Genomic DNA, 12,280 nt, shown 5'->3' on the forward strand with positions numbered 1-12,280 from the left:
AGCTGCGTGTGGTGATGTGCATGTGTAGTCCCAGCTATTCCAAAGGGTCACTTGAACCCAGGAGAGATGGTGCCACTGCACTCCAGCCTGGGCAACAGAGTGAGATCCCATCGCTATAAAAAACAAAAATTAAATTAAAAAACAGACACAGTCTCTGGTACTGTACTGCTAATGCTAATGTTGTCTATATTAATAATAGAAGAAAATGTAAAAATAAAGATGCAACTTTTTCCCCATTCAAGGTCATAGGTCCCCAGGTAAAGAACTATGATTATTATGCTGTTAGCTCAGTGTTAATAAATTTAATAACAAATAATAATGCACTTTTATCTATATAATGCCATGTCTTCCCTAAGTGAAGCAAAGAAGACAAGAATTTTAGGCCGGGCGCGGTGGCTCACGCCTGTAATCCCAGCACTTTGGGAGGCCGAGGCGGGCGGATCACAAGGTCAGGAGATCGAGACCACGGTGAAACCCCGTCTCTACTAAAAATACAAAAAATTAGCCGGGCGCGGTTGTGGGCGCCTGTAGTCCCAGCTACTCGGGAGGCTGAGGCAGGAGAATGGCGTGAACCCGGGAGGTGGAGCTTGCAGTGAGCCGAGATCGCGCCACTGCACTCCAGCCTGGGCGACAGAGCAAGACTCTGTCTCAAAAAAAAAAAAAAAAAAAAAAAGAAGACAAGAATTTTTAGCTCCATCTTGCAAGTAAAGAAATAAGGCCAAAAGCAAGAAGGGTAGTGAATACAGGGAGCATTTGTAGAATGTTCACTCTCCATTCTGCCTATATTTCCTAATCTTCACTATAACTGCTCTTCCCCTTCCTGCCCAAGACAGGTGTTTCTCTCATTCTTCTAACAAAGAAATTAAGATTCAGATAAATGACTTGTTCAATGTCAGGGGGCTACTTAACAAAGACAGAAGTTCATTTAAATCCTAGTCTTGGGCTCTTTTGATTATCTTACTCTACTTTTCTCAGATACCATCCTAGACAAGTTCATACCAAACAATTACTCGGGCTTTTCAAGAAGTAGGCTACTAAAGCTCTCTCCTCTATTGTTATCAGGTCAAGAGACTACCTCTAAAGATGTTTTAAGTGCACATTAATAACTGGTATGATCATCTCTGTAAGTGGAATTCCTGTAAGGGTGAGAGGCAGTTTTAAATAAGATATTAAGTCTTGCTCATGTAGAAATGATTTCTGGTTTAAAGACATTTTCAAGGAAATGAAATATTCAACATTTGAGTAATATACATGTTACTGAAAATGCATAGCAAATTTCTAAAATTTATAAAGCTGAACTGCAATATTAACACCAAAGTTTTACACTGAATTTAGAATCTCTTCTAAGAATTTTGTACATTTAAAAAGCAAAATCATATCTGTATGATTCCTAAGGTGAACAGAAAATAAAATAATACCCTATCATTTGCAATTATGAAATACTAAAAGGTAAGAAAGCTAAATCCAGTTCAACTTCCTCATTTCACTCTTAAGAAAACATTAAACATTCACATAAAAATGTTTAGAAATGGGAAAACAAAGATAAGTTCACGAAAGTCATTTATATAACGGGAAAGAAGCAAACACAAAATAATTCTCACAAATAATTTTACCCTTGATGTGCTTTGAAACATCAGATATTATAGCTTATTTTCAAAAGAGAACAAAGTCAATATGTTTCTTACATGTCTTTATAATTAGACAATATTCTCTAATGCAGTCAATGAGGCTATATGGCAGTTCTATTACTATGAAAAAATTAAGCTTCTAATTTTCTAGATATTAACGCCCTTTTCAGAAAAACTGATACAGTGCCTGGTTCACAGTTGGGCCTCAAAATGTCTGTTGATTTTGTTGAATTAATCTTACACATAATACTCAAATTTTTCTGCTGATTAGTGTCAAGGGCAATAGTTTCCTCTCTCTTTTTATGTTGTAAAATGACCAAGCTAATAAGCATCACTAAGAAGAGAGAACCAACATGAACATGGGGAAGAAAAAAAGCTCTTTACGGCCAGGCGCAGTGGCTCACACCTGCAATCCCAGCACTTTGGGAGGTCGAGGCGAGTGGATCACCTGAGGTCAGGAGTTTGAAACCAGCCCGATCAACATGGAGAAACCCCATCTCTACTAAAAATACAAAATTAGCCAAGCGTGGTGGCGCATGCCTGTAATCCCAGCTACTTGAGAAGCTGAGGCAGGAGAATCACTCGAATCTGGGAGGCCGAGGCTGTGGTGAGCCAAGATTGTGCCACTGCACTCTAGCCTGGACAAGAGCAAAACTTTATCTCAAAAAAAATCTCTTTACAACCAGGCCTCCCAAATTCAAGCCTTAACCATCTCTATCCAAAACTGTTTCAATAATTTCAATTAAGTTAACAATCAAATTAAAGGCCAGATAATCTGATATACTTAATAACTGTAATTACCACGCTGCTTGTTGATTAGATATAAGTAGTAAGCTTTCTGGTGATATATACGAACTTTGCTAAACAACCAAACTAAGTTTTTACGGTTTTTCTAAGTCTAGAACTTATAAACAGCTTAACTATCAGGCGTCCTCATAATGGCTAAGAAAATTTAATCCAAGCCAAAGGGATCTAAAGTCAATTAACCACAGCTGAGATTTTCTATGTTCCCATTCTCCCTTTCACTCAGAGTCCTTATGTTAGCTGGGCGCGGTGGCTCACACCAGAAATCTCAGCACTTTGGGAAGCCAAGGCGGGTGGATCACTTGAGGTCAGGAGTTCAAGACCAGCCTGGCCAACAAGGCAAAACCCCGTTTCCACTAAAAATACAAAAATGAGTCAGGCGTGGTGACCTGCGTGGTGGTGCGCATCTGTAGCCCCAACCACTTGGGACACTGGGGCAGTTGAATCGCATGAACCCAGGAGGCAGAGGTTGCAATGAGCTGAGATCATGTCACTGTACTCCAGCCTGGGTGACAAAGTGAGACTCTGTCTCAAAAACAAAACAAGAGTCCTAATGTTGCATTCATGTATCCACATTATTCCATGTACTCGCCAGGACTTTTTCTTATAAACACAGCCACTCTGGTTATTAAAAGATTATCGGCCGGGCACAGTGGCTCACGCCTGTAATCCCAGCACTTTGGGAGGCCGAGGTGGTCGGATCACGAGGTCAGGAGATCGAGACCATACTGGCTAACACAGCGAAACCCTGTCTCTACTAAAAATACAAAAAATTAGCCGGGCATGGTGGCAGGTGTCTGTAGTCCCAGCTACTCGGGAGGCTGAGGCAGGAGACTGGCGTGAACCCGGGAGGCAGAGCTTGCAGTGAGCCAAAATCCAGCCACTGCACTCCAGCCTGGGAGACAGCGAGACTCCATCTCAGAAAAAAAAAAAAAAAAGATTATCAATTTACAAAAACAACAGGAAGATTTAACAAAGAAGAAAAAAAAAAAAAAAGAAAGCAAGAAACGTCATCCAGAACTCACATCACAGAAGACTGTACTCAAAACGCTGCTGCAATGAGTATTAATTCATTTATATACACTACTGTGACAACACTTAACAAGTGAGGTGTGGTGGCTCACGCCTGTAATCCCAGCACTTTGGGAGGCTGAGCCGGGAGGATCACTTGAGTCCAGGAGTTTAAGACCAGCCTGGGCAATATGGTGAGACCCCGTGTCTACAAAAAATGAAAAAGCCGGGAGCAGTGGCAAGCCCCTATAGTTCCAGTTACCTGGGAGGCTGAGGTGGAGGGATCACTTCAGCCTGGAAGGTCAAGGTCACAGTGAGCTTTAATCAAGCCACTACACTCTGGCCCGGGCAACAGAGACACTATATGAAAAAGAAAAAAAAAAGCACTTAACACACTTTATGAATACAATATGGCACATCTATCTTCCCATTAGCATGAGAACTCCTCAGTATTTTACTCATCTTTCCATTCTCAAATGCAAAGAGTAGTGGCATATAATAACTGTCTGAATGTATGACTGACACCTTAAAGCAGTGGTCAGCAAACTTTTTCTGTAAAGGGCCAGTTAAGTAAACATTATAGACTTTGTAAGCCATACATACAGTCTCTGTTGAAACTATTCTACTGTTGTAGCAGGAAAGCAGTCATAGATAATATGTAAACAAGTAAGCTATGATGTGTTCAAATAAAACTTTATTTACAAAAGCAGGGAATAGGCTGGGTTTAGCCCATGGACCACAATTTGCCAAGTATTTTAACAGGAATCAACACTTTTCCTTTCATAATTTAACTGAAGTTGGTACCTAGAAAGATATGAGCTCACTACATATGACTATCTGTAACGGATCAATTTCGGATATGACTTTGGATGGGGGTAAAAAAGAACCAAAGACATGTAATATAGATGAATAATGAAAATAACGGGGCTGGGTGCGGTTGCTTGCACTTTAGGAGGCTGAGGCAGGAGGATCACCTGAGGTCAGAAGTCTGAGACTAGCCTGGGCAACACAGTGAAACCGTATCTCTAAAAACAATAAAAATCAGCCAAGCATGGTGGTATGCACATGTAGTCTTAGCTACTCCAGAGGCTGAGGTGGGAGGACTGCCTGAACCGTAGAGTTCAAAGCCCTGGAGTTTGTGGCAGGGAGCTATGATCATGACACCGCACTCTAGCAGCAGAGAGGTGACAGTGAGGGAGAGAAGCAGGGAGACAGGGAAAGAGGGAGGGACGGAGGCAGGAAGGAAAAAGAAAAAAGAAGTAAAGAATCTACTGGGAACAGAGTTGGAAGAAAGAGCAATTCCATTACCCTTGCCAGTTGACTGGTTAGATATGGAATGTGCCCCAATCCTGGCCAATGAGACTCAGAAGACATCTGCTTGGGGGTTTCTAGAAACAGTTCCTCTTACTCCTTTGGATATTGCTCTGTCTAGATGGCATGCAGCAGCCAGATTGGGACAAGGGGCTCACTGTAGGCTTGACCTCCCAGGCTCAAGTGATTCCCCCAACCTCAGCATTCTGAGTAGCTGGGACTACAGGTCCACAGCACTGCTCCTGGCTCCTTTGCAGCAGCCAAATTGATACGGGGAAGGGCAGTCTTAGTATGAAGTTAATGGGGAAAAATCACAGGGAAGAGAGTTGGAAAGAGGAGTTCTTGATGTCATTATTTAACCATTCTTGAACCTCTGGACTTTTAGCATGTAAGATAAATTCTGGCCAAGCATGGTGGCTTACACCTATAATCCCAGCACTTTGGGAGGCCAAAAGTCCAAGGCAGGAAGTCCCAGGTAGATGATCATTTGAGCCCAGGAATTAGAGACCAGCTTGAGCAACATAGGGATACCCCATCTCTACAAAAAGATTTTTTTAAAAATTAGTTGTTGTCTGGGCACGGTGGTTCACACCTGTAATCCCAGCACTCTGGGAGGGCCAAGGCGGGCAGATCACTTGAGGTCAAGAGTTTGAGACCAGCCTGGCCAAAATGGTAAAACTCTGTCTCTATTGAAAATAGAAAAATTAGCTGGGCCTGGTGGCTTGTGCCTTAAATCCCACCTACTACAGAAGGTGAGGCAGGAGAATCACTTGAACCTTGGAGGTGGAGGTTGCAGTGAGCTGAGATCACGCCACTGCATTCCAGCCTGGGCAACAGAGGAAGACCGTGTCTTGGGAAAAAAAAAAAAAAAAAAAAAGCTGGGCACGGTGGCACACACCTCTGGTGGCAGCTACTAGGGAGGCTGAGGTGGGAGGAACTTAAAGGATCACTTGAGCCCAGGAGGTCAAGGCTGTAGTGAGCTGTAATAGCACCACTGCACTCCAGCTTGGGTAATGGAGGAAGACCCTGTTTTTTAAAAAAAAAAATTAAGAAAAAAATGACATTAAATTTCCTCATTGTTTAAACCAATTGGAGAATTTTCTGTTATTTGATGCCAAAGCATCTAAAATGACCTAAGGCTCAAAACTGAAGAGTGCTCACTTCACAAATTTACCTGCAGTCAGTCCTAGTTGACTTAAACTTTTCACAAATAAATTTTTTAAAAAGCATTTAACGTCCTGAAAGCCATAGAGATTATCTACAACTCAGAAGAAAACAGTCCATTATCTCAGTTACTAATACTGAAGTTCATAGCTTTATAAATTCCATAATCTTAGAGAAAATAAACAGTGCAGTACCTGTTTCTTCAATTCTGTATCTAAAATATCCTTTCAACAGGATGTTTTTTCTAAGGAGTTGGCAAACTTTTTTCGTTAAGAGCAAGATGTGGATATTTCCCACATCAAATCATAAACCTTCTGTTTTTAAAAGACACCATTTCTCATTGTCAACTATATGCCATATGCTAGAAGAAAACAAATAGTAAACTTCATCTTCAATCATTAATCAAGAAAATCTGTACAAAACAAATCTGCACATATACACGCTTGGGAATTAGCATAGGGAATTCTATTGTGTGCTTTTATTCAAATGATGAAAACATGAGAAGTATGATTTACTCAATGTTTAACACAGTTAATAAGCACCCTTTCAATGTCTGTTACAATGTAACCCTATTTTAACAAGACTTTAAAATCACAAATAAGGGATACAAAGTATATGTTTATCCCTGCATACCTACTGGCATTTTCCGTAAACAAGGAATTGCCAACAGCAGCTACCTATGGAAAACAGGACTGGGAAAGGGGCTGGGGTGTTCTAGGGAGTAAGGAGAACTTTGATCTTTTCCTTCACATTTTTCTGGGTTTTTAAACTTTGCCATAAAATATACGACTTTTATAGTTTTTTTAAAAAATGGCTTAAACTACACATTCAATATAAATATTAAGATATATACCAGAAACTTAAAGTAGGAAAAGCAGGATTTCTCTAAAATAGGCTAGAAATTCAGGAACTCTCTGGGGCCAGACTGGACACCTCTACCACCAAAGAAGTGTGCACAACCTGGCTGCAACAATCAAGGAAGTTACCAGAACAGCCTTAACTGGATCAGTAATGCCATGAGACTTACAATGAGGGTGGAGTCCATAGCAACCCAATCCAGCTCCACTGAATCTTGTACCCCAGGGGCAGTATCAGTTAAGTACCACCTGCCAGCTTGTGGTCTGCAGGAAGGTCCCTGACACCCAAGAGTGACTTGGTTGACTTCCCAGATTCACAGAAGTAACATGAAATTATATTTAGCTACACCTTGCAGATAAACTCCACTAGCATGGCTCAGTCTTCACAACCTCAATAAAACATATTTTTTTAGACTTTGGTCTACAGGAAATACTGGTTAAAATTTGACCCCGTTTTTAAACATTAGTAGCATAAATTAAAATGCATTAAATTAAAAATGGATGAAAAAACAAGATTCTCACCATTATTCACCATTTCAGACTCTACTATATCAGATCACACAGAGTAGGTTAAAAGATTGAGAACTGCAAGCAAAATAAAAACACATAAAGAGTTTCACTTCAACAGCCTGCCAAAGATAAAAAATGAACAATAAAATCCAATTCTGGCCGGCGCAGTGGCTCATGCCTGTGATCCCAGCACTTTGGGAGGCCGAGGCAGGCAGAACACCTGAGGTCCAGGAGTTCCAGACCAGCCTGGTCAACATGGCAAAACCCCATCTCTACTAAAAATGCAAAAATTAGCTGGGCATGGTGGTGCCCGCCTGTACTCCCAGCTACTCAGGAGGCTGAGGCATGAGAATCACTTGAACCCGGGAGGCGGAGGTGCAGTGAGCCGAGATCACGCCACTGCATACCACCCTGGGCGACAGAGCAAGATGGGCTGACAGGACAACTGGATTAAAATAAGCATTAGTTTCATTAAAAAGGACTAATTTGAAGATAAATCTTTTGACTGCAGCTCTTTAGAGAATCTAAAGTGAACTTGATGGACAGTGGAAGAAATCACAACATGGAATTCCTTGAGTAAAAATGTACTGACTCCAAAAAAAAAAAAAAAAATCCAATTCTTCTCTTGGGAATAGTAAACCAATAAACAAAAAACAACGCGTTCCCCATCCCAGAGACTAATGAGACTCAGCAAGGGAGGGAAAGAACAGCAAAGTTTGTCATTTCTTAGCATCAAAAGAAAAGTAATTAAATTGAGTTTCAGTTAATTAATCAAAATTTCCAAAAAAAAAAAAAAAAGGACAGACTCAACGTATTTTCCCTACACCCAAATTACATCTATTCTACAACTACTTCTGAGCCCCTCCTACATACTCTTCCATGTGTGTGGATACAGGAGTGAACAAAACATTGTATGTGTTTCCTAAGGTCAAGAACTCAACGTTATTTCAGTGCCATAATCAAATTCTGTCTCATTTAAATAAAACTGTAAAGAATGCCAATGTCTATTCATTCCTTACTAATACACCAACTGTTTATTAAATTCCATCATATATAAAAAAGCGATTAAGCAAAGAAAGCCATTGCAATCCTCTTTACAGCATACGATTAACTTCAAAAGGAGTGTTTTACATGTTGCTGTATTTGAAGTAAAGTACTGTTAGTCTCTGGAAGATAAAGTACACTGGGGAAAGCAAAGGAATTCTGAAAATAAAAAACTGCAATCCTGAATATTAGTCTCCTTTCTCAAATCCAGTGATGCTGTTTTGGCAAATGGATCAAGCCATTATTTATCCAGCAACATGAACGGGGTAATTGTTCCTTCTTAGCTCCATCAGTCATATAAAAGAGTATTTAGTGTTCCAAAAAAAAAAAAAAAAAGAAGTATGCTCCGTAAACAATAGATTGCAATGTCTATGTCAAAGTACTCGTTTATCAAATAAACCCTTATCATCTTAGGCTTTTATATTTACATCCTGCCAGTGTTAGTGCCACAAGACTGCCATCGAGCTCCTCAGCAACGTGTCTTCCACCAAAATCTCAACTGGATTTTAAAATATATTTTTATGAAGTTGATTTTTAACACACCTCCAACCTAATAATTACTCTTTAAGAAAAAAAAAAAAAAAAACACCAAATATTGGGAATGTTTGAAGAAACGTGACATCTGTTTAGGAAGTGATGTAGTCTGTTTAAACTGAAGAAAAAAAAAAAAAATTGCACTGCCCCCTTTCAAACTTAGTCCGGGAATTGAGCTTAGAATCCTTTAAAGGAAAAGAGGGCTATCATGAACTGAACTTGTCTGGTGGGGTCTGAGACGCTAAAACTGAGCGGCCTCAAGGGCCCGAGAAAGTTAGGGGCTCCGAGAGCTGAAACAGCAGCAGAGAGAGCTGTGGACGGGAACCGCGGCCCTGGCCTGGCGGGTGCTGACGGTGGGAGCGGCTGGTGCCCCAAACCCTGTCATGCAACATCCCCTTTGCCACTGGGGCGGAACGCACGCTCTCTAGTAATTCAACACCCCTCCTTTCAAACCGGAGGCCGGGGGACAAGTTCTAATAAATGCAAAATCGAATTCTACCTACGCTGAATATCTGGATTTTCAAACAACCCTTGGGACGACGCCAGCCCGGGCCCGGGGCCCAGTCCAGGCAGCGGTAGCCCACCGTCCCCAGGGCGCGGGGGTCCGAGGCCGGCGCTGAAGGCAGACCCCGCGCCCCGAGGCGAGGAGAATCGCGCGGTGGCAAGGGTCGACTTTGGCCAAGCAGGCACGTTCGGGCCGCGGCTCAGCCACGACTCGGGCAGGGCCTCGCGGCCCCCGCCAGCCCGGGTAGGAGCCTGGCCGGCCGGGCCATTACCACGGTGGCGCCTCGACCAGAGGGGCGCGAGCGGAGGCGCGCCCAGGCCCTGGCGGCGGCGCCACGGCCGGGCAGCGCGGGCCCCGCAACTTCTCGCCGCCACCTCAGCGTCTCCGGAGGAACCGGGAGCGGGGAGTGGGGGAAGGGAGGGCGCCGCGGCTTACCCGGAGAGCGGGCGACTTCTGCCCGCCGGCGTGTGGCTGGGGCGCTGCGCGGCGGCGCGGCTGCGGCAAGGAGGGAGAGGCGGTGGTGCGAGCGCTGGGCCGCGGGAGACGACAGGCGCCGCCGCCACCGCAGACAGCTCCGCAATATGGCCGCTCGGCGCCTCCTCGGGGAAAAGGCGGGGCTGCCCGGCGCCCCCCGCCTCCCTCTGCCGGCCGGCCGGCCTGCCTCGCGCCGCAGCCTGAGCGCCAACGCCGCCGCCGGGGGCCGCCCGCGCCCCGCCCCTCCCGCGGGCTCGCAGCCGCAGGCCTGGCTCCGGGCGTGGCCGGGGGTCGCGGTCTAGGGCCGGCCAACGCGAGGGGGGAGGCTGCGGGCTCGGGAGCCCCCAGGGAAATAGGACGAACGCGCCGGAGGGTCGAGCCCTTCTGGAGAGCGCTGGGCTCGAGCGAAGCCTGCGGTCGAGGGAAGCGGAGCCGCCCAGCCCAAAGCTCGGAGTGTGCCCGCCGCCTCCCCAACGAGTGGAAACTTGAAACTCCCGCTGGTGCCAGCAAACTCACTGAGGGCGTTGCCGCCGCCCCCAGAGGAGGAATTCTTCCCAGAGGGAGCCGGGGACCAAATGGAGCGTGAGACTTGGCTGTTAGGTTTGAAGATCCTGGACTGGGAGAGAGAAAAGGGCCTACCTGAGCGGAATTTAGATTTGCAACAAAGGACGTTTACATTATTTTGGCAGGTTTTAACCAACTAGAAAAACTTAATTTTTCAGCGACAATTTTAAAACTTCACCAAAACTTCAATGGATAAGACCCCAAATCAGGAGTGCAAATTTTAATCCAAGCAAGGATGTGTGATAATTTTTTATTACCAACGATATGCTTTGGCAGTTGGAAGGAGTGGGTTAGCAAGAAAAAGTTGGAAGTAGGGCCCCAAAGCGCCGCCAAAGCTACATAATTCTAGATTTAGAGAAAGTTAGGCATTCAATCTTAAGACTAAGTCTAACCCACTCACTTTAGTGGCTAGGATGAGACAGGAAGCTCCTGATTTCTGGATCAGTCTTCTGTCATCTAATCCATGCTGAGTCCCCTCAGCATTGTCGGATGGGATGATTCAGGGAGCAAAACTTGCTGTGAATATACAAACAGCAAGCACACAAAATCAGATTCGCCTGGCTTGCCCTGTTTGCGATAGTTTTTTTGGCTTAGCTTTTGTGAACAAACTTTAGATTCAAATTACAAAACTGAGTATATGTACTTTTATAGGACAAATAACTCCTATACTGCCTGCCTTAGCATTTACCTTAGGTGAGACAGTAGCTTTTCCAGGAAATACCTGTAAATCACTTTCACTAGCCTGCCTCTCCAGTGAGTTTCCACTATTGCCCTTTGAGACCTCTCTGAACAATTAAAAGCCCCCAAGAGACTCAAGGGTTAAACTCAAGGGTCTTTAGATAGCAAATTCCTCAAGAATGAGAACCAGGTGTGTGCTTTGTAACCAAATAGGTTCTTGTGGTTCTTAGGGACCACCAAAAGATCACTCCCTACCTTCTCCCTAGGTTGCAAGAATTATCTTGGTTATTGTTCAGCCTACCACTTCAGGTTGCAGGCATAGTCAAACTATTATGTAATACTTCCCATGAAGTAGGTAAAAAAAAAAGTATTTTGTAAATTCCTACATAGTACACTAGTCAAATGAAATTATATAACACACTTTTGCAACTGAAAGTGAAGGATTCACTGTTTTTAATCAGGTGCCAGACACTGGTGTGAAATTCTTTTACATGACTGTCTGTTTTAATGGTTACAAAAACCCTCTGGGATAAATACTGTTATTGGCCCTTTTAAAAAACAATCCATGAATAAAAACAGCTTAAAAAGAGGTAATTTCCCCAATGTAACAAAACTAGGAAGTGGCAGAGCGGTGACCAAACCCAAATGTATATTTGACTCCAAAAGCCTTGATTTTATCCTATCCTCTACAACAGCAAACAGACCAAAAATTGCAACATTTTAGTTGGGTATCATATTAGTAAATATTTAAGTAAAAGATAACATTCAAGGCTGGTGAGATAAAAAGGGTACTCTCAGACATTGTGAGTGGGAGAGTAAACTGAAATAATCTCTTTATAAAGCTATTTGGCACTGTGATTCAACCCCTAAGAATGTTCATGGCAGGGTGCTGTGCTCACGCCTGTAATCCCAGCACTTTGGGAGGCTGAGGCAGGCAGAGCATAAGGTCAGGAGATCGAGATTATCCTAACCAACGTGGTGAAACCCCGTATCTACTAAAAATACAAAAATCAGCTGGGTGTGGTGGCACGCGCCTATAATCCCAGCTACTCGGGAGGCTGAGGCAGGAGAATCGCTTGAACCCGGGAGCCAGAGATTGCAGTGAGCCAAGATCACACCACTGCGCTTCAGCCTGGCGACAGAGCGAGACTCCATCTCAAAAAAAAAAAAAAGAATGTTCATAACTGGCCGTGCTG

At 43.7% G+C, this 12,280-nt stretch overlaps 1 protein-coding gene across 4 annotated transcripts in view; it reads right to left on the reverse strand.

Moving 5' to 3' along the window:
- Window positions 1–10,053, reverse strand: part of RDX (radixin) — a 117,389-nt gene extending 107,336 nt beyond the window's left edge. For 3 of the 4 annotated variants that reach the window (XM_025356184.1, XM_025356186.1, XM_025356183.1), the window contains exon 1: window positions 9,804–10,053. The gene's annotated coding sequence lies outside the window, so the exon portion shown is untranslated. The remainder of the gene's footprint in view (window positions 1–9,803) is intronic. The other variant, XM_025356185.1, reaches the window with a different exon arrangement.
- Between the last annotated feature and the right edge of the window lie 2,227 nt (window positions 10,054–12,280).

Source organism: Theropithecus gelada, chromosome 14 (assembly GCF_003255815.1).
Source record: "Theropithecus gelada isolate Dixy chromosome 14, Tgel_1.0, whole genome shotgun sequence".
In the NCBI taxonomy this organism is placed as follows: domain Eukaryota; kingdom Metazoa; phylum Chordata; class Mammalia; order Primates; family Cercopithecidae; genus Theropithecus; species Theropithecus gelada.